The sequence below is a fragment of the Lepidochelys olivacea genome (genome assembly GCF_965140295.1).
Source record: "Lepidochelys olivacea isolate rLepOli2 genome assembly, chromosome: 1".
NCBI lineage: Eukaryota > Metazoa > Chordata > Testudines > Cheloniidae > Lepidochelys > Lepidochelys olivacea.
In genome coordinates this window covers 117,695,325-117,714,014 of record NC_140411.1, presented here as the reverse complement: position 1 = coordinate 117,714,014, position 18,690 = coordinate 117,695,325, and the positions used below count along the sequence as shown (strand labels likewise).

At 39.1% G+C, this 18,690-nt stretch overlaps 1 long non-coding RNA gene across 3 annotated transcripts in view; it reads left to right on the top strand.

The window, feature by feature from the left end:
• LOC311514932 overlaps positions 1 to 18,690 on the top strand; it is a 198,704-nt gene that overhangs the window by 41,125 nt on the left and 138,889 nt on the right. For all 3 annotated transcript variants that reach the window (XR_014709983.1, XR_014709984.1, XR_014709985.1), the window contains 2 exons: positions 2,048 to 2,264; positions 9,714 to 9,771. This is a non-coding gene — a long non-coding RNA (uncharacterized lncRNA). The remainder of the gene's footprint in view (positions 1 to 2,047; positions 2,265 to 9,713; positions 9,772 to 18,690) is intronic.

The following is an 18,690-nucleotide window of genomic DNA, read 5'->3' as shown; positions in this document are numbered from 1 at the left end:
CTCCAGATCATTTATGAAGAGATTGAACAAAACTGGCCCCAGGACCGACCCCTGGGGCACTCCACTTGACACCGGCTGCCAACTAGACATGGAGCCATTGATCACTACCCGTTGAGCCCGACAATCTAGCCAACTTTCTACCCACCTTATAGTGCATTCATCCAGCCCATACTTCTTTAACTTGCTGACAAGAATACTGTGGGAGACTATGTCAAAAGCTTTGCTAAAGTCAAGAAACAATACATCCACTGCTTTCCCTTCATCCACAGAACCAGTAATCTCATCATAGAAGGCGATTAGATTAGTCAGGCATGACCTTCCCTTGGTGAATCCATGCTGACTGTTCCTGATCACTTGCCTCTCATGTAAGTGCTTCAGGATTGATTCTTTGAGGACCTGCTCCATGATTTTTCTGGGGCCTGAGGTGAGACTGACTGGCCTGTAGTTCCCAGGATCCTCCTTCTTCCCTTTTTTAAAGATTGGCATTACATTAGCCTTTTTCCAGTCATCCGGGACTTCCCCCGTTCGCCACGAGTTTTCAAAGATAATGGCCAATGGCTCTGCAATCACAGCCGCCAATTCCTTTAGCACTCTCGGATGCAACTCGTCCGGCCCCATGGACTTGTGCACGTCCAGCTTTTCTAAATAGTCCCTAACCACCTCTTTCTCCACAGAGGTCTGGCCATCTATTCCCCATGTTGTGATGCCCAGCGCAGCAGTCTGGCAGCTGACCTTGTTCGTGAAGACAGAGGCAAAAAAAGCATTGAGTACATTAGCTTTTTCCACATCCTCTGTCACTAGGTTGCCTCCCTCATTCATTAAGGGGCCCACACTTTCCTTGGCTTTCTTCTTGTTGCCAACATACCTGAAGAAACCCTTCTTGTTACTCTTGACATCTCTCGTTAGCTGCAGCTCCAGGTGTGATTTGGCCTTCCTGATTTCATTCCTACATGCCCGAGCAATATTTTTTTATACTCTTCCCTGGTCATATGTCCAACCTTCCACTTCTTGTAAGCTTCTTTTTCATGTTTAAGATCCGCTAGGATTTCACCGTTAAGCCAAGCTGGTCGCCTGCCATATTTACTATTCTTTCAACACATCGGGATGGTTTGTCCCGGTAACCTCAACAGGGATTCCTTGAAATACAGCCAGCTCTCCTGGACTCCTTTCCCCTTCAAGTTAGTCCCCCAGGGGATCCTACCCATCCGTTCCCTGAGGGAGTCGAAGTCTGCTTTCCTGAAGTCCAGGGTCCGTATCCTGCTGCTTACCTTTCTTCCCTGTGTCAGGATCCTGAACTCAACCAACTCATGGTCACTGCCTCCCAGATTCCCATCCACTTTTGCTTCCCCCACTAATTCTTCCCGGTTTGTGAGCAGCAGGTCAAGAAAAGCTCTCCCCCTAGTTGGCTCCTCTAGCACTTGCACCAGGAAATTGTCCCCTACGCTTTCCAAAAACTTCCTGGATTGTCTATGCACCACTGTATTGCTCTCCCAGCAGATATCAGGAAAATTAAAGTCACCCATGAGAACCAGGGTGTGCGATCTAGTAGCTTCTGCGAGCTGCCGGAAGAAAGCCTCATCCACCTCATCCCCCTGGTCCGGTGGTCTATAGCAGATTCCCACCACTACATCACTCTTGTTGCTCACACTTCTAAACTTAATTCAGAGACACTCAGGTTTTTCTGCAGTTTCGTACCGGAGCTCTGAGCAGTCATACTGCTCCCTTACATACAGTGCTACTCCCCCACCTTTTCTGCCTTGCCTGTCCTTCCTGAACAGTTTATAACCATCCATGACATTACTCCAGTCATGTGAGTTATCCCACCAAGTCTCTGTTATTTCAATCATGTCATAATTCCTTGACATCACCAGGACCTCCAGTTCTCCCTGCTTGTTTCCAAGGCTTTGTGCATTCGTATATAAGCACTTGAGATAACCTGCTGATCTCCCCTCATTCTCAGTATGAGGCAGGAGCCCTCCCCTCACAGACATATAAAATAGATAGACAGATAAACAGACAGATAAAAGTACTCCTTTTATTTTTGCAGATACAGACTGACACGGCTGCTACTCTGAGACTTCAAAGAGAAACTGCAGAACTAAAATCCATTTGCAAATTTAACACCATTAATTTGGGAGTGGCTGACTCACTACAAAAGCAACTTTCCCTGTCCTGGAATTGACACCTCCTCATCAATTATTGGGAGTGGACTACATCTACCCTGATTGAATTGGCCCTGTCAGCACTGGTTCTCCACTTGTGAGGTAACTCCCTTCTCTTCATGTGTCAGTATAATAATGCCTGCATCTGTAATTTTCACTCCATGCATCTGAAGAAGTGGGTTGTTTATGCCCAAATAAATCTGTTAGTCTTTAAGGTGCCACCGGATTCCTTGTTGTTTTTCCTCATCACCATCACCTTCCCCATCACCACCAGTGGCCATCATTCTGACAACTCCCAAGGACTACATCTCTCTCTCCTACTGCCTCTAGGCAGGGATGCCACTTATATATGTTATGCTGGCGCCATTATGCTTGATGCATATTCAGTAGGGGAGTTTTCCCTTTTTCTTATTTGTATTTCCTCACCTCACTAATGTTGGAGTGTCTTTTTCCTATAGGTTAGTATTTCAATGATCGCAATTTATTATATACATCAATTCGTTACCATGGCCCTTTTGTGGTTAGATATCACATTTGTTATTTCTATCCTATTTGTTTCTTTCCAAGTTCCAAGTTGTGGTGTATCTGTTCAGTTTAAAAGGGTATGAACTTAGGAAAGCCCCTATGCGAACCTGCTTTAATGCAGCCTCTATGTTAAAGGTCACAATCATACACAGACCTTCTGCTTCAGCTCCATTTATCTAGGTGAAAGGTCCCAGACATATGTATGCTAACTTTGCCTGAGCTCACCATACAAGATGTGGCCTGCAGGTCCCTTGTGTTACAGCCAAAATATACCCTAATATAAACCTATTATAATAAAACAAATAATCAGACCTATAAGAAACTTCTAAGAAAAGAGATATATATAGGCAAGCAAGCAGGCTAGCCTTAAACGTATCTCATGTACATGTTATGTATGCCAGTTCATTGCCAGGACACTTCTGTTGTTGAATTATTTACTCCCCAAATACATGGGGGTTTTCTGTTGGGCTGTTTATCTGTTCAAAGATCATAGGTCTCAAACCTGATGCTAAGTTGCTGAAGTTAATGTCTTAGAGGATACAGGCCTGTAGGTTTCTTGCATTACTGCTGAATATAATGCAAAGTAGTAAATATACAGTAGCTGTGAATATAATAAAGCAAACTAGCCCACTGGGCTACAATGTAGGCTTCCATCTCCATCTACCTGTGCAATATCTTCCTGAATGTCCCAGCAACACAAGCTCAGCAAATGAGTCCTCCTAGTCTCAAGGAGGTGTCTTTCTCCAGATAGCCCTCTTTGACTGAGTCTTTGGTACCTACTCCCTCTCCTCCTTCAGGTCCCTCCTTAAAACTCACTTTTTCCAGGAGGCCTGCTAACCCCAACATAAAGTTCATAAAATTACAGTGATAAGAGACACAGCTGGAGGAATAAAAACAAAAAAAAAAACAATGGAATGTGGTGGTCTTGGTGAATTCTCCATCACTGGCAATGTTTAAATCAAATTGGATGCTTATCTAAAAGAAATGCTCTAGGAATTATTGAGGGAAGTTCTATGGCCTGTGTTATGCAGGAGGTCAGACTAGATAATCACAATGGTCCCTTCTGGCCTTGGAATCTATGAATCTGCTGAACATTACCACTAGGTCAGTTGTTCCCTTTATTGCGTCACATACCTAATCTCTCTTCTGCTCCTAATTGTTATTATATGTGCCTTGTGGGAGGAAACATCTTTCCTTACTTCCATGAAGTACCTAGAACACTTTGGGCATTATACAAAAAATAACAATGAACAAATCTGAGAGCATGGTCTATGGAGGGGGTAGAATAACTCATGGAATTTAAATATAAGTACCCTTTACATAGCATTCATCAATAGATTTGGCCTCCATCCATTTAAAATGCTAAGGCAATGGTTGATTTCATTGCCCAGGATGGAACAATTTCCTCCAGTGCATATGGCTCAGGCTGATGCTTCAGAGGCTGCTGCTGGTGCTACTGCACCTGTGTCCTGTAAAGTTTTGACCTTCACATCTTGGACTGTTGGTGCCACTGCAGCATTTTGGGCAATGAAACAATGAGCTCACTTTTGATTTTCACATGCTAAAATGAGGAGCATCAATCTTAATTGCTGAAAAACAGGAGGTTAGGTTCAATATGCTGGTTCAAGAAAAACATGGAACAAAAGGACATCTATCTGTGAATTTGAAGGAAAGCCTGTTTCTGCCTAGTACAATGGAGAAATTGTTCAAAAACAGTTCATACTTCTCTAGAAATGACCGCTCCTCCCCCTGCTCCCTACACTGCCAAGGTCCGTGAAATGCTCCCTTATCTTCCATAGTACCAGGGTTAACTTACATGCCCACCTTTTAATGTTTTTTAAGCTCTGAATTTTTGTGAATTTGCTGCAACTTGAGATTTAGACAAGGCCCTCCCCTTTCTTCCTACCTCCTCAGCCTCCTTTTGGAATTGTGCATTCTTTCCGCACAGTAGCAGCCTGATAGCATGGTGCGTGTTGAGAAATCCTGTTGGGTGATTGCCAGTTCTGTGTAATTTAAATGTCATTCCATTTTAAAATATGCTAAAACCATGCTTAGGTGGTACAAGGCATATGTCCTTGCTGAATAGGAACCATAGGATAAAGTCTGGGCATGAAATACATAGGGTGGCTTAAGAGTTCCAGCATGCATCCTTATTAACCCCTTTCAGTGATGTACAGCACATCCTCCTGATCTGTTCAGATTACTGTCTCCACATTATCATATATTTCCCCTGAGTGTGCAATAGGTTTAAGTATTGTGAAGGGGCTTATTTTCTTCACCTTATTTTGTGCACTTTTTTCAGGCTCTTCTGTGTATATATCCAAAGCAATGTGAAGGATTTGTATGTTGATTTTGGAGCAATATTCCAATTTATGGACCAACACATACGTATTATTTTATGTCAGTAACATCTCTTGTTTGAGCCACTCTGACAGATGAATTCTTCAATGGGGTAGCTGTGCTCAGGACACTCAGTAAGCACTGAGAGAGCAGCTGTTTTACTGGTGGTAGCAGAGACCCACCAAAACAGTAGAGATGTTGCTGCTGCTTGTCTTGCTTCCTGCAGCAGTTGGAAAGCAGTGCCAGTCAGCAGGGAACAGTTAGGATGAAGGGGACCCAATCAGTCATGCTGTAGTTTAACATCTGATTGAGGAATTTATGCAGAATGTGGAAACCACCAATTAGAAGTGACGCTTTGACGGGGGAGGGTTTGTGGTTTTCTTTACATCTACCACTTAACTAGTACTAGGAAAGCTTGGAAATGGTGGATTTGTTAAGGAGGGAAGAAAATATCTCATAACTGAATCAGCCACTTAGAAAAAGGAAAAAAAATTACAAACTCGCTGGGGGCAGATAGCTGGCTGGCAAATCAAAATTATGACACTGCACATTTTCCACTGAGGAATTCACTTTAAATTGAGAATTCTCTTTACTAGTGAAAATAGAAATTTTAAGATATCATTGAAGTTTGTGCTTCTATTACTTGATTGCAATCGTGTCCCCAATTTAACTTTGGGTATGGATTAGAAAACTTTCTGTTGGAGTATGAAATAAACTTGAAATTATTTGTTTTTTCTCAATTCCAATAATTTGTTAATCTGTTTTTTTTAAAAACTAAAATAAATTTCCCTAACACTGCTCTTTGTAGAGTTTAAATGTGAGAATTAATACCTCCTTAACTTTCTAACCTTTAATTCAGACCTGTGGATTCTGAGGTTTACATTAATTTGGTTTGATTTTATCAGGAGCTTGAATCCCCTTCTTCTTTCTAGTTTTGTGTTCACAGTACAAAACTAGATATAATTTATCTCATTGTAGGAGAATAGGTCCTGATATTGATTATGCTGTGTTAGATTTTTAGATTCCTTTTTAATGCATAAAGCCTGTAAACATCTACAGTTCCCATCAGCTTAACAGAATCAACCCTCCTCTGACCACATAATTGTTAAATTGTGCATGTAAAATGGCTTCAGGATATTTTTTCCCCTTTCCAGCAGGTTAGATCAGAGAAAACTTGCCAGAGAACATTGTGGTGTTTTTGTACCCTTTAGGTTAGGAACTCAAAGGTCAATAGTTGCCAAAAGCATTTCCACTGAACTACTGCTTTTCTCAAGCTCTGCAACCTGCCTCACCAGTGATCCTCATCTTGTATTAGAAGCTGCATATGTATGTGTTTACTTGGTCTTTATACTACCGGCAAGTAATCTTGGTTTCCGGAAATATTTTGTTTGCTGTTTCGTACAATTAATCATGATGATTAATTAGCTGTGTAAGCAGATATTACGTGCTAATACACCAAGCTTACATAGTCGCATTACTGGTTTCCTCCTTTAACACTTTTGGCCAAATGCATGCCTACTGAAATACATCCATTGACTATAAGGCAGTTTCACCAGGGAGTGTGTTCTGCTTGTGCCTTACAAGTCTACTATTTGGTTTTCAAGAGTAGAACAGTTACTAGCAAAAAGAATATGCTCAATGATATTAATTTTACTAGACCAGCATTCAAATATTTGAGAGATAATGTTTTCAAATGTATGCCTTGTGTCTGTCTTCAAGGGTCTGAAGATTCTACCCTACACTGATGTCATGTAGCCCTATTGATGTTAGTGGAATGACTTCTAATTTACACTGGTTGAGAGGAGAATCATGCTCGTAATGTTCTGAGATGGAGAAGTGGGGGCTTTGTCTTTGACTTACTAAATGCTGCTAGTTGACAAAAAATGTTGCTGTTATTAATAGTAATGTGAGTGGTTAAAATATGAGTGCTATTCAATTCACAGAAGGCTAGATTTTCAGCTGCTGGAAGCGTCGTAGCACCATTATAGTCACCTCAGCTATGCCAATTTAGACAAGGCTGTGTCTCACAATATGGTTAATCGTTTTAACCTTTCACAAGCATTTCATAGGAGTCATACACGATCCCTTGAGCACTAGCCATGGGTTGTTCTACTCGTCAGAATGTTAAAGTTGGATTTATCTTTCCATCTAAAAGTCCCAGTAATTCATTATCTGCTCCATCCCCATAATACTGCTAGAACAGAGATGGAAAACCTGTATTTGTAAAAGTCCTGCAGTTTTAAGATGTGTATCTTAAGAGTAAAGGCATGCAGGCAAAACTATTTAAAAGTCATCCATACAAACTTCCTTCAGAACTAAAACTTACAAATCAAATGAGCATGTAAGTAAAGGAATTCGGAGTAGTACTCAGTTTTCAAACTACAGTGTGAAAATATATTTGGCTTTATGTTTCGTCAGAACTAGAGTGCTTACAAAGGAAATGTAAAATCCTGTTCAAACAGATTTGGATTGTTTTTCTCTTCATTGTGATTGTATCATCAAATCAAGTAATATAGTTAATGAAAATTAAAGCAGAAAGGAACAAAAGAAAACAAATGGGCAGTGATGGGAAAGCAGTACATCACTACAGTACAACAAATGAATCTAAGTAGATGGAATATCATGCAGCATCTGAAAGAAATTAAATGAAAACAGATTGTCATCAGATTATATTTTTTTCCAAAAGTTTGATGCATATTTCTTTGGGGAATAGTTTACAAATGATATCTAGAATACGTGGAACACAACTGTAAACAGACGTGTAATTTGCCTTGCTTACAATTAGAGTTGCCAACCCTCCAGGATTCTCCTGGAGTCTCCAGGAATTAAAGACGCATCTTTAATTAAAGACTATGTCATGTGATGAAACCCCCAGGAATACATCCAACCCAAACTGGCAACCCTACTTACAATCTGTTCCATGATCTTAGTTCATACTAAAGAAAAAAGATAAGGTGCACATTTTTGTTTAAAGTCCTTATTGATTTTTAATACAAATATATTGCATCAAATATTGAATATATGTAATATAGCATATGCTTTTCCAGCTTCAATTTTATGATTTAACAAAAATATATAATGATCACCACTACATGGTGACCAGCATTGTTTTCTTCCCTAATATTTTATTGCTGGTCTAGCAAAATCTGTTTGGACACAATAAATTCGGAGGATTAAAAGGAAACCTATAGTAGGACAATATTGTCTGAAGTATGAACTGGTATATTCAGTGTTTCCTTCACCCTCTGTCACTGAGCACATGTTGCCCTCGGGTCTGTAACTGAGCTGCACTTTGCCCTTTATGGAGCTGCCTTCTTGTTCGCTAAGAGGCAGTGCACGTTGCAGCCTCTGTGTGTGAGAGAAGGAGGGCCTTCCATGAGTTGCTGTCAGAGCATGGGAAAACAAAATCCCATCATTTCTATTAGCCTTGTTCCACCCCACTTCACCCGTACACCAACCGTGCATGGCGACTTGGCACTGACCCTTGCCTTGTCCCATTTTCTTTCACCCTTTGAGGTTGCACACGTGCGGCCATGCTGAGCGGCTCTGCATTTTGAAACTGATTGTACAACATTGTCCAGCACAAACCATGCAGAAACTTACTGGCTGTGTGCAGAGCCAGGCCTCACTGAAAAGAACATCTCTTTATAGGTGGTCAGCACAGAGGCAGAGTTTTTGAGAAATGTTATTGTGTATGTATCGGGTGACAGAATCCCTGGAGTCGAAATGCAGGATGTGAAGCTTGGATGGGAAAAGGCAAAAGATCAGATGAGTTTTATCATATCTTGCGTTTTGTGCTCTTTATACACTTAAGCAAACGTTATTGCTTTAATAAATAAAACCCATCCCTGTTCCGTACTAGCAGACTGGTCCTGTGTTGCCTACTCAGGCAAAACTCTCACTGCAATCAATGGGAATTTTGCCTGAATAAGGGGTGCCCGATTGGTTGAGTGTTAAGACCAGGTTAATGATGGATAGCATGAAGTGCCATTTGGATAAGTCATATCAATATCTTCCTTTTCTGTAATAATAGTTCTAAGGGAAAATCAGAAATGACAGCTGGTAACTATTTTTGTTGAGGGGTCTTGAATGGCTCAGATTAATCCATTTTTATTCATTCAAATAATCTAGTACTGAAGAATCTGGTTCTCCTTTCACTTATACAAGAGTAAATCAAGAGTAACTCTACTTGAGGCTAATGGAATTTCACCGGTGAAAGTAAGAGGAGAACCAGATCCATAATTTAAAATTGACTTTGACTATGCGCATTTGATTGTGTACCATAAGGGGACATGAATGATGCTGGCTAAAGAATACCATCAAGCTTGATTGGTACAAACGTTAGCATCTATTAGTTTCTAAAATCAGGATTTGCACATTGTGTACAATGAAAATATTAAGAGTATATGTACAGCATATAGCTATCCATACATACAGTGCATTAATGATATATGTAACATATTGAACCAGGATTTTCAAAAGCTGGTGCCAACAGATAGGCCAACTTTAGTAGGTGCTGGGATTGCTCAGCAGCTGAGAAAATCAAGCCTCTAATTTAAACACCTAATTTAGGATTTACAAACTTAAATGTAGACATCCTTTTTGAAAAACTTGGCTATTCTTCTAAATAAGATATAGAAACATATTACTATGTGGTATCATATCAGATATCCCCTTCCTTCCCAGCCTCAGCTCGAGGGCTGCCGTGGCAGGGGAGAGAGGGTACATCTATCGCATTAGAAAGGTAAGACTACTGATATTAAAATGAGTTATGTGCTTTTATTTGTAGAACAAAAAAACCGTGAATTATTATTAAGGTTTTTTTTAATATGGTGCTTTTATCCAAAGCGCTTTACAATAGTTAGCTAATGGTACAAACAACATTTGGAAAGATCATTAGGTGGTCCACCGAGACCCTCAGCAATTTTCATGGGATCCGTGAAAAAAAAATTTGAGAACCACTGATCTAGTCCATCTTAATTGTCTCAGGGTCAGGTTGAGAGTTGCTAAGAACCACACTGACCCCAGTAGCAGTGACCTTCTGCAACGTTGAAATAGATTCCTCCAGTAGACTGCACATCTTGTCTTCCTTCTCCCATCACATTCAGAGCTCTGAGGAAGCAATGGGCTTTCTCTGTGATTGTTCCCCTGCTCTACTGCACTTTCCTGGGAGAATTCTCATGCTTATCTTTCATCTCTTAGCCTCTGCTCCCCTCTTGGTTCAGAAATGCATGCAAGAAAGTTCTTGCCTCCCAACTTCCTCCCAAGTGCTCTTCTGTTTCTTTCCTCTCTTTTTCTTATCCGTGGCTTTATGCTTTAAGTCAAGCTGTTCCCAGTACCTGGAACAATCTCTCAGTTGCTGGGCCTTATGCTCACACCTTCAAATTTCTCCTTAAACTTCATTTCTTCCAAAAATCCCTCTAAGTTTTTTCCCATGAATCGTCTCTACACACCCACTCTTGCCTGAACTGTAGTCCCATGTCTTGTCTCTTTTTTAATATCTTCTCTGTCTGAGAGCCTGATTCAGAAACCTATATGAACATGGAGTAATACTGGATCACACACATACTCTCATTGACCTCGATACTCTTGCATGTAAGTACTACTCAATATAAAGGTTGTAGAACTGGGCCCTTAGATTGCAAAATTCTTTGTGCTAGTGAATTTTTCTTACTCTAATTGTATCATGTAATTTATAGAACTATATGAATTATTTGTCTGGAGCACACAGCGGTGCTCATGAGAGGAAGGGCTCTTGGAGATTAGGTGTTTGCTCTTTCCACCCCGCTTCCAAATCAGCTGCATATTTGATACTTTCAATCTCCTTTGCTGGGGTGGAAAATATAGGGGGTAGTAAGCCTCATACAGATCCTCTGGAGAGACAAAGGGGGAGAGAGAGGGATGAAAGAGGAACTAGATTATGTTTAATTTGAAGAGAGAGAGAAAGAAGAAACAAGAAATCTACTTGGTTGTCTCAATGTCTAAAATCTATGCTCCCAGGCTGAGGCACAGAGAAGTCACTGCCTTTCCTTCATAGATCTATAGACTCTAAGGTCATAAGGGACCATTGTGATCATCTAGTCTGACCTCCTGTATAACACAGGCCATAGACCTTCCCCAAAATAATTCCTAGAACAGAGCTTTTAGAAAAACATCCAACCTTGATTTAAAAAGGTGAAGTGATAGAGAACCCACTCTGAGCCTCAATAAGTTGTTCCAGTGGGTAATTACCCTCATTGTTAAAAATGTACACTTTAGTTCCAGTCTGAACTCCAGCCATTGAATCTTCCAATAATTTTCTCTGCTAACTGAATTGTTAAATATTTGTTTCCCCATGTAGTTTCTTACTGACTGTGATCAAGTCACCCTTAACCTTCTCTTTGTTAAGCTAACTAGATGGAGCTCCTTGAGTCTATCATTATAAGGTATGTTTTCTAATCCTTTAATCATCCTCATCCAATCTTGCATCATTCCCCCAGAAATCTGATTGCCCTATAAGGCAGTTGGTAGGATAGAATCTGTAGGTGAAATCCTGGCCTGCATAGAGGTCAATGGAAACTTCCACTAACTTTGATGGGGCCAGGATTTTGTCCTATGACTCTGGATTTAGAGAGCAGCTTCATCTGCATTGCATGCTGCCTCGGACGCAGAAGCACTCAGAATATACTTATGTGGCCCCAGCCTGGGATATATACAACATGAGCCACCAAGACCAGGATTTGGCTCTAATGTTTTTGCAACTAGCAAGGTAATGGGTATTTTTTTCAATTAACATTCATTCAATTTTAAAGTGTGTTGGTTGGTTGGTTGGTTGGTTTTTATGCAGCTGACAGAATCCACAAAGGAATCATACCATTTCTGAGTAACCATTAATATGTTTCTCACACTTCAGGCTGTTCTACATTATGCTGGGCGTATTAATCTCTTCTTTTGATTTGCTTAATTTTTGTAATTGAAGCTTTCTGAACTCACAGTGAGGTATTCAGAGAAAGTTAATTAGCCCACGCATATTCACTAATGTCTCTTTTCTACTTAAAATAATTGAAGTGGTCTTCTATTGTTACATTTTTTAAAATTAAAATCATTAGTACATTTTTCTGGAATAAAAAAAAATGACACAGACTGTGATGAAGTATCCAGAGAAGTATACCAAACTGGTTCGATCAACTTTCTGTAGTCCACAAAGGCTATGTTTACGTAGCAGCTAGACACCACGGCTGACCCATGCTGGCTGGCAAGGCTAGCTGACTCAGCCACTTGAGCAAAGGGGCTGTTTAATTTGGTGTAGACCTTTGGGCTCAGGCTGCAGTCCGAGCTCTGGGACCCTCTCACCTCATGAGTGAGGCGAGTGTAAGATAAGAGTACTCAGAATGAAACTGAAATATTGAGAACAAAACGAATCGAAGAAATAAAGGACATGAAGAAAAGAAATTCTTTAATTGCCTATACACCAATGCTAGGAGTCTGGGTAGCAAACAAGAAGAATTGAAATTGCTTATTTATTAACACAAATATGATCTATTGGGTATTATCAAAATCTGGTGGGATAATTCCCATGACTGGAATTTTAAAATCAATGTTATAACAAGGGCCCTACCAAATTCACAGTCCATTTTGGTCAATTACACGGTCATAGGAATTTAAAAATCATAAATGTCATGATTTCATTATTTAAATCTGAAAATTCATGGTGTTGTAATTGTAGGGGTCCTGACCTAAAAAGGAGTTGTGTGTGGGGGGGGTGTCACAAGGTTATTGTAGGGTGGTTGCAGTACAGCTACCCGTACTTCTGCGCTGCTGCTGTCAGTGGCTCTGCCTTCAGAGCTGAACAGCTGGAGAGTGGCGGCTGCTGGCCTCTGCCAGCAGCCGCACAGAGTAAGGACGGCATGGTATGGCATTGCTACCCTTACTTCTGCGCTATCGCCTGCAGAGCTGGGCCCTCAGTCAGCAGCCGCCATTGGCCAGCCGCCCAGCTCTGAAATGCCAGAAACAGGTAATGCCACATACTGTACAAATGTTTAATGGAAAATATTCAATTAGCCCTATGTCGTACTTTGTATTCAGCTTGTATATGGGAATGTACAACCACCACGACACCCCAAATCTTTTTCGCAGTCACTGCTTCCCAGGACCGAGTCCCCCATCCTTTAAGAATTCCCTCCGTTCTTTGTTCCTGTCCAGCTCTGAAGGCAGTGCAGAAGAAAGGGTGGCAATACCATGACCCGCCTAAAATAAGCTTATGACCCTCCGTGCAACTCCCTATTGGGTCAAGACTCCCAAAAACTTGAGAAACGCTGGTCTCCCCCATGAAATTTGTATAGTACAGAGTAAAAGCACACAAAAGACCAGATTTCACGGAGGGAAACCAGATTTCACGGTCCGTGACATGTTTTTCATTGCCGTTAATTTGGTAGGGTCCTAGTTATAGCCTATTTAGGAAGAATTGAGTGGGCAAAGTGGGGAGGGGAATAGCACTCTATATTAAAAATGGAATTTCCTGTTTCTGAGTCACTGATAACTCTGAAGAAAATGATCTTATGGATTAATGTCATAACAGATAAAGCACAAGATGGGGTATTAGTTGTTGTCTGTTACAGACCACCAAATCATGTTAGGGAACAGGATGACCAGCTCCTTATGTACCTATCTATAATGTGTAGGAAAAAGAGCTGCATGATCACAGGGGACTTCAGTTGGAGAGACATATTCTGAAGGTCTCATGTTACCTGTACTAAAACATCCTTGGAATTTTTAAATATTATAGATGACAATTTCCTAACTCAAAAAGCATTGCATCCAACATTGAGGAATTCTATATTAAAGCTTGTCTTCACAGATAAAGAGGAACTGATCACACAACTAAAAATTAATGGTAACTTAGGTATGTGTGATCATCACTTGATCATATTTATAATATGCAAACCGAATATATATCACTGTTCTGGATTGTATTCTGTTTGCAAATTATAAATGTGATCAAGTGATGACTAGTTCTCTCTCTCTCTCTCTCTCTTACACACAAACACACACACACACACACACACACACACATACACACTCTTAGTGCTTTAAAAGGGCCAATTTCACAAAGCTCAAAACATTTATGAGCCAAATCAACGGAGAGGAAGAATTTAATCAGAAAAATATGAATGATATTTGGGAATTGTTTAAGAACACATTACTAAATACCCAAGAAGCCACAATCCCAAAATTGAGGAAGAAGGTCATATTGCTTAAAAAAACTTGGTTAGAGGGGAAGTGAAGGCAGCTATATAAATATATATAACAAAAGAAGGTTGATAGTAATGAATATAAATCAGAAGCTAGGCATTGTAGAAAATTGATAAGGGAAACAAAGGGACACAAGGAGAAATATATGGCCAGTAGAGTTAAGGATAATAATAAGAAGTTTAAGTATATTAGGTACCAAAAGAATTCTAAAAATGATATTGGTCCATTATTAGATGGAAATGATAGAATCATCAGTAGTAATGCAGAAAAGCCAGAAGTGTTCAATAAATATATCTGTTCTGTGTTTGGGAAAAAATAGATGATGTAGTCATAACATATGATGGTACCATTATTGCCTTTTCACTAGTATTGCAGGAGGATGTTAAGCATCAGTTACTAAAGTTAGATATTTTAAAACCCTCAGGTCCAGATACCTTGCATGCATGAGTTTTAAAAGAGCAGGCTGAGGAGTACACTGGACCGTTAATATTGATTTTAATAAGTTTTGGGTAGTTCCAGAACAGTGGAAGAAAGCTAATGTTCTGCCTATATTTAAAAAGGGTAAATGGAATGACCCGGGTAGTTTTGCAGCATAACAAGCTGTGGGAAGGATGTGGGAGGAGGTGGGGCCGGGGCTGGGGCCAGGATTTGAAGAAGAAATCCAATAGGGGCAGGGTGGGGGCGGATTTGGGGTGAGACTTTGGGGAAGGAGTTGGAATGGGGCAGGGCAGGGGTGAAGAAGGGGTGGAGTTGGGCAGGGGGAGCGAGCACCCACCAGTGCCAGGAGAAGTTGGCACCTATGTGATGCAAGACTAGATTAATAAAGAATTGAAGGAAGTAATATAATTAATGTAAGTCAACATGAGTTTATGGAAGATAGATCCTGTCAAAGTAACATGATTTTTTTATGAGATTACAAGTTGGCTTGATAAATATATTAGTGTTAGTATAATAGACTCCTGTAAGGCATTTGAATTCGTACTGCATGATGTTTCAATTAAAAAACTATAAATATATAAAATTAACATGGCACACCTTAAATGGATTAAAATCTGACTAACTGATAGGTTTAAAAATGTAATTGTAAACAGGGAATTATCATCGAATGGGTGTGTTTCTAGTGGGATCCCTCAAGGATCGATTCTTAGTCTGATGTTTTTTAACACTTTATTAATGACCTGGAAGAAACTATAAAATCATCACAGATAAAGTTTGCAGATGGTACAAAAATTGGAATGGTAAATAATGAAGAGTACAGGTCACTGAATACAGAGATTACTTGATAAGCTAGGTGCAAGGCAACGACAAGCATTTTAATGAGGCTACATGTAAATATACACATCTAGGAACTAAGAATGTAGGGTACTCTTATAGGTTGGGGGAGTCGATTCTGGGAAGACTCTGAAAAGAAAAAGACTCTGAAAAGGGTGTCATGGTGGTTGTACATTCCCATGTACAAGATGAATACAAGGTATGACATAGTGCTGATTGAATATTTTCCATTAAAATTTGTTTATGTAAAATTAGGGTTTTGACTAAACACATTTTTCATGAAAAGTGTCTGTTTTCTTCAAAAAAATTCAATTTTCAATTTTTCAAAAAACTGAAATCTAAAATTTTTCATTCTTCATCTAAAAACCAAAAAAGTTAGACAAAAATTTAAAAAAATTCCAGTGAACAAAATCTCATTTTCCAGCCGACTCTACTATGACAAGGCATGGGGCCTTGAAGAATTCTGCATGAGAAAACTGCAAGGGTAGATGACCAAGTATCAAATACAACAATTTGTGAGCCACGTAAACAACCCTTGCAAAATGTTCCTTTGGACCTTGCAAAAGTCTGCAAAAATGTCACCATCGCTGGTTGGTCAAATGTACCTAATAGATCTAAAATAAGCATGAACACCTGATCTTCACATGTGACTGGGAGAAAATCAACCGATATTATCAATGCAGTGCCATACTATAAGGAAATTTAAAACCAGATTCGCTCGGGTTAAAAAGACGTGGAAAGTTCTTTTGCAATAACCTTGTCAATGGAAAGTCCCCCAAAACAGGCATTTTTAAAATAAGTATACTTAGAGATACTATCAATGTCAAGAGCTGGTTTCCTAAGTAAGAATCTAATAATTCCTTCTTTAAGAAAGCTGGCACTTTATCATTCTCCATAAGAAGGCATTGACAATAATCTCCAATAATAGCCTCAATATTTCCCTGCTGAATTTCAGGGGCCTGAATCTAACCAACAGGTTGCAACCCATACATCCTTTAGCACCTCCAGAATATCAGCAAGCATAATGGATTGAAACTCAAGTGGGGAAGATTCTGGGTGAGACTTCAAAAGCACATAAATCACTTAGGGTCACAACTACCATTCACTTTGGAAGATAGTAGATCTTCATTAACAATGACAAAAAATGCCAACCACGTGTAACAGGTATTTATTGAAAAGACTTAACATCTGTTTTTAAAACAAAATAAACCAGAATTTCAGTCTCCACAGTGCAACAGAGAGATCATTTGGTCAGTTTAAATATCTGGAAAGGCAATATTCCATAATTTTTTTTCTTCATTCAAAGTTCCAAAATCAGATCATTTGTTGAAAGAATTGTCATAATTATTGAAAGTTTGCTTTCCTGAATATACCAGAGGCATATCATAGTCTATTACAATATTCCCAGGGATTTTTTATTAAATCTCTCTGTCTATTATTCTTTCTCAGTGCCAAGGTATCAGTTTTTGTAAAACATATATGCTAATAAAACTATTTGCAAGGAAACATTTACTTGTTTTTAAAGCATGTATAAACAAATATTTGCAAAGTATTTCAATCATGATACTTTATATAGCCTAAATGTAAGCATTTATTAATACAAGCTAAGCACTCATTACAAATTTGCACAGAAAATGATAAAATATTATGTATGAAATGAATCATTAGCATGGACCATTAAGTCCTCTATTTTCATTTAATTGAATTTGTCAGTAGTACCCTCTTTAAATGAAAACCAGTCATAACCACAAAATTAAATAATAATTAAAGAAACAACTATTCAAAGACTTGCTTGGGAACTAAGGTGCCATTTAACCAAAACATAGCAATTTAATGTAAATTGCAGCCCATGTAGACCTAGTTCTGAAAATTATAGTTCCTGTGGTTCATATATGTTTGATTTAGCAAAACATTTTCATCATTAATGTAGTCATTCTGTAAACATAAAGGACACAAAACAAATCGGTGAAAATGGGATATAAATACAACTATCATATTGAAGGGCAATTAAGATTTTACAAGAATAAAATGCTGGTTGCTCAATATATTTTTCATAACTTACTAAATATACTAACTTACAGTGCAATGCATGTTTTCACTATATATTGAGTCATTCAGTGATGATTTGTTGGATGTGGAATCGAACATAGTGCTCTTCCAATGTGCGTTTTTAACTTTACCAAGATGTGTGTAGACCGTGGGAATGTTGTATATCTTTTGTGATCAGATTTCATCACACCATGGTTTTGAACTTAAGGAAAAATGTAAAGTCAATTTAGGTGTGTCCAGATTCAAATGAGACTTCAATGTATATATGTAGTTTCCTAGACTCTGCTCCTGCAACTGGATCTGTGCAGACAGACTCTGTGTTCAGGTGGAGTTCTACTGAAGTCAAAGGGTCTCTGTGCAGATACGGAGATCTACAATAATCCAGTTGCAGGATTGTGACCTTGATTTCTTAGCATGGGTGTCATCAATCTTTTATGAAGTGTTTTTACTCATTCTATATACATTCCATTTTGCACAACCAGCAGGGGGAGGCAAGATTTAAGGAAACACACTGGCAAAATTTTATGGCAGCACATATTTTAAAAGGGGGAGTGGAGAAAGATCTGTAAACCACTGCAAGACATTTGGGTTAAAGCTGGTATTTTGGCTGTTTACTAGCATGTCAGTTAGAACCATAACGTACAGTTGCCATTTGTATGCAATTAGAATGTACATACCGGTACATCATTTTTGTCCATTTTCTCAACTCATCACCATTTTACCAGCTACAGATATATAGCTGTAGTAAAAATTATTCATTTCAGTCTCAAAGGAAGCCAAGCTAATACAAAGGACCAGAACTGTATGTAAATGATATTGAGAGGTTTGAAGAAAACTTATCTTGTTTAAATGTTTCCCGGAATCATGTCTGCTCACATAATTGACAACTTGTGTGTAGGAACCAGTGAAAGAAATGCACAGCTGGACTGAATGGCCTAAAATTATTTTCAGAAATCCATATCTCATTGTACTTTTCAGTTATTGTACTTCTTTCATTCTTGTGCAGAACACTTTAAAAATAGCCAGAGTAAATAGTGTGTGGGTAAATGTTGAATCTGCGAAGGATAGTCCAAGATATTTTTTTTTGACAGAGGGACAAATATCACAATAT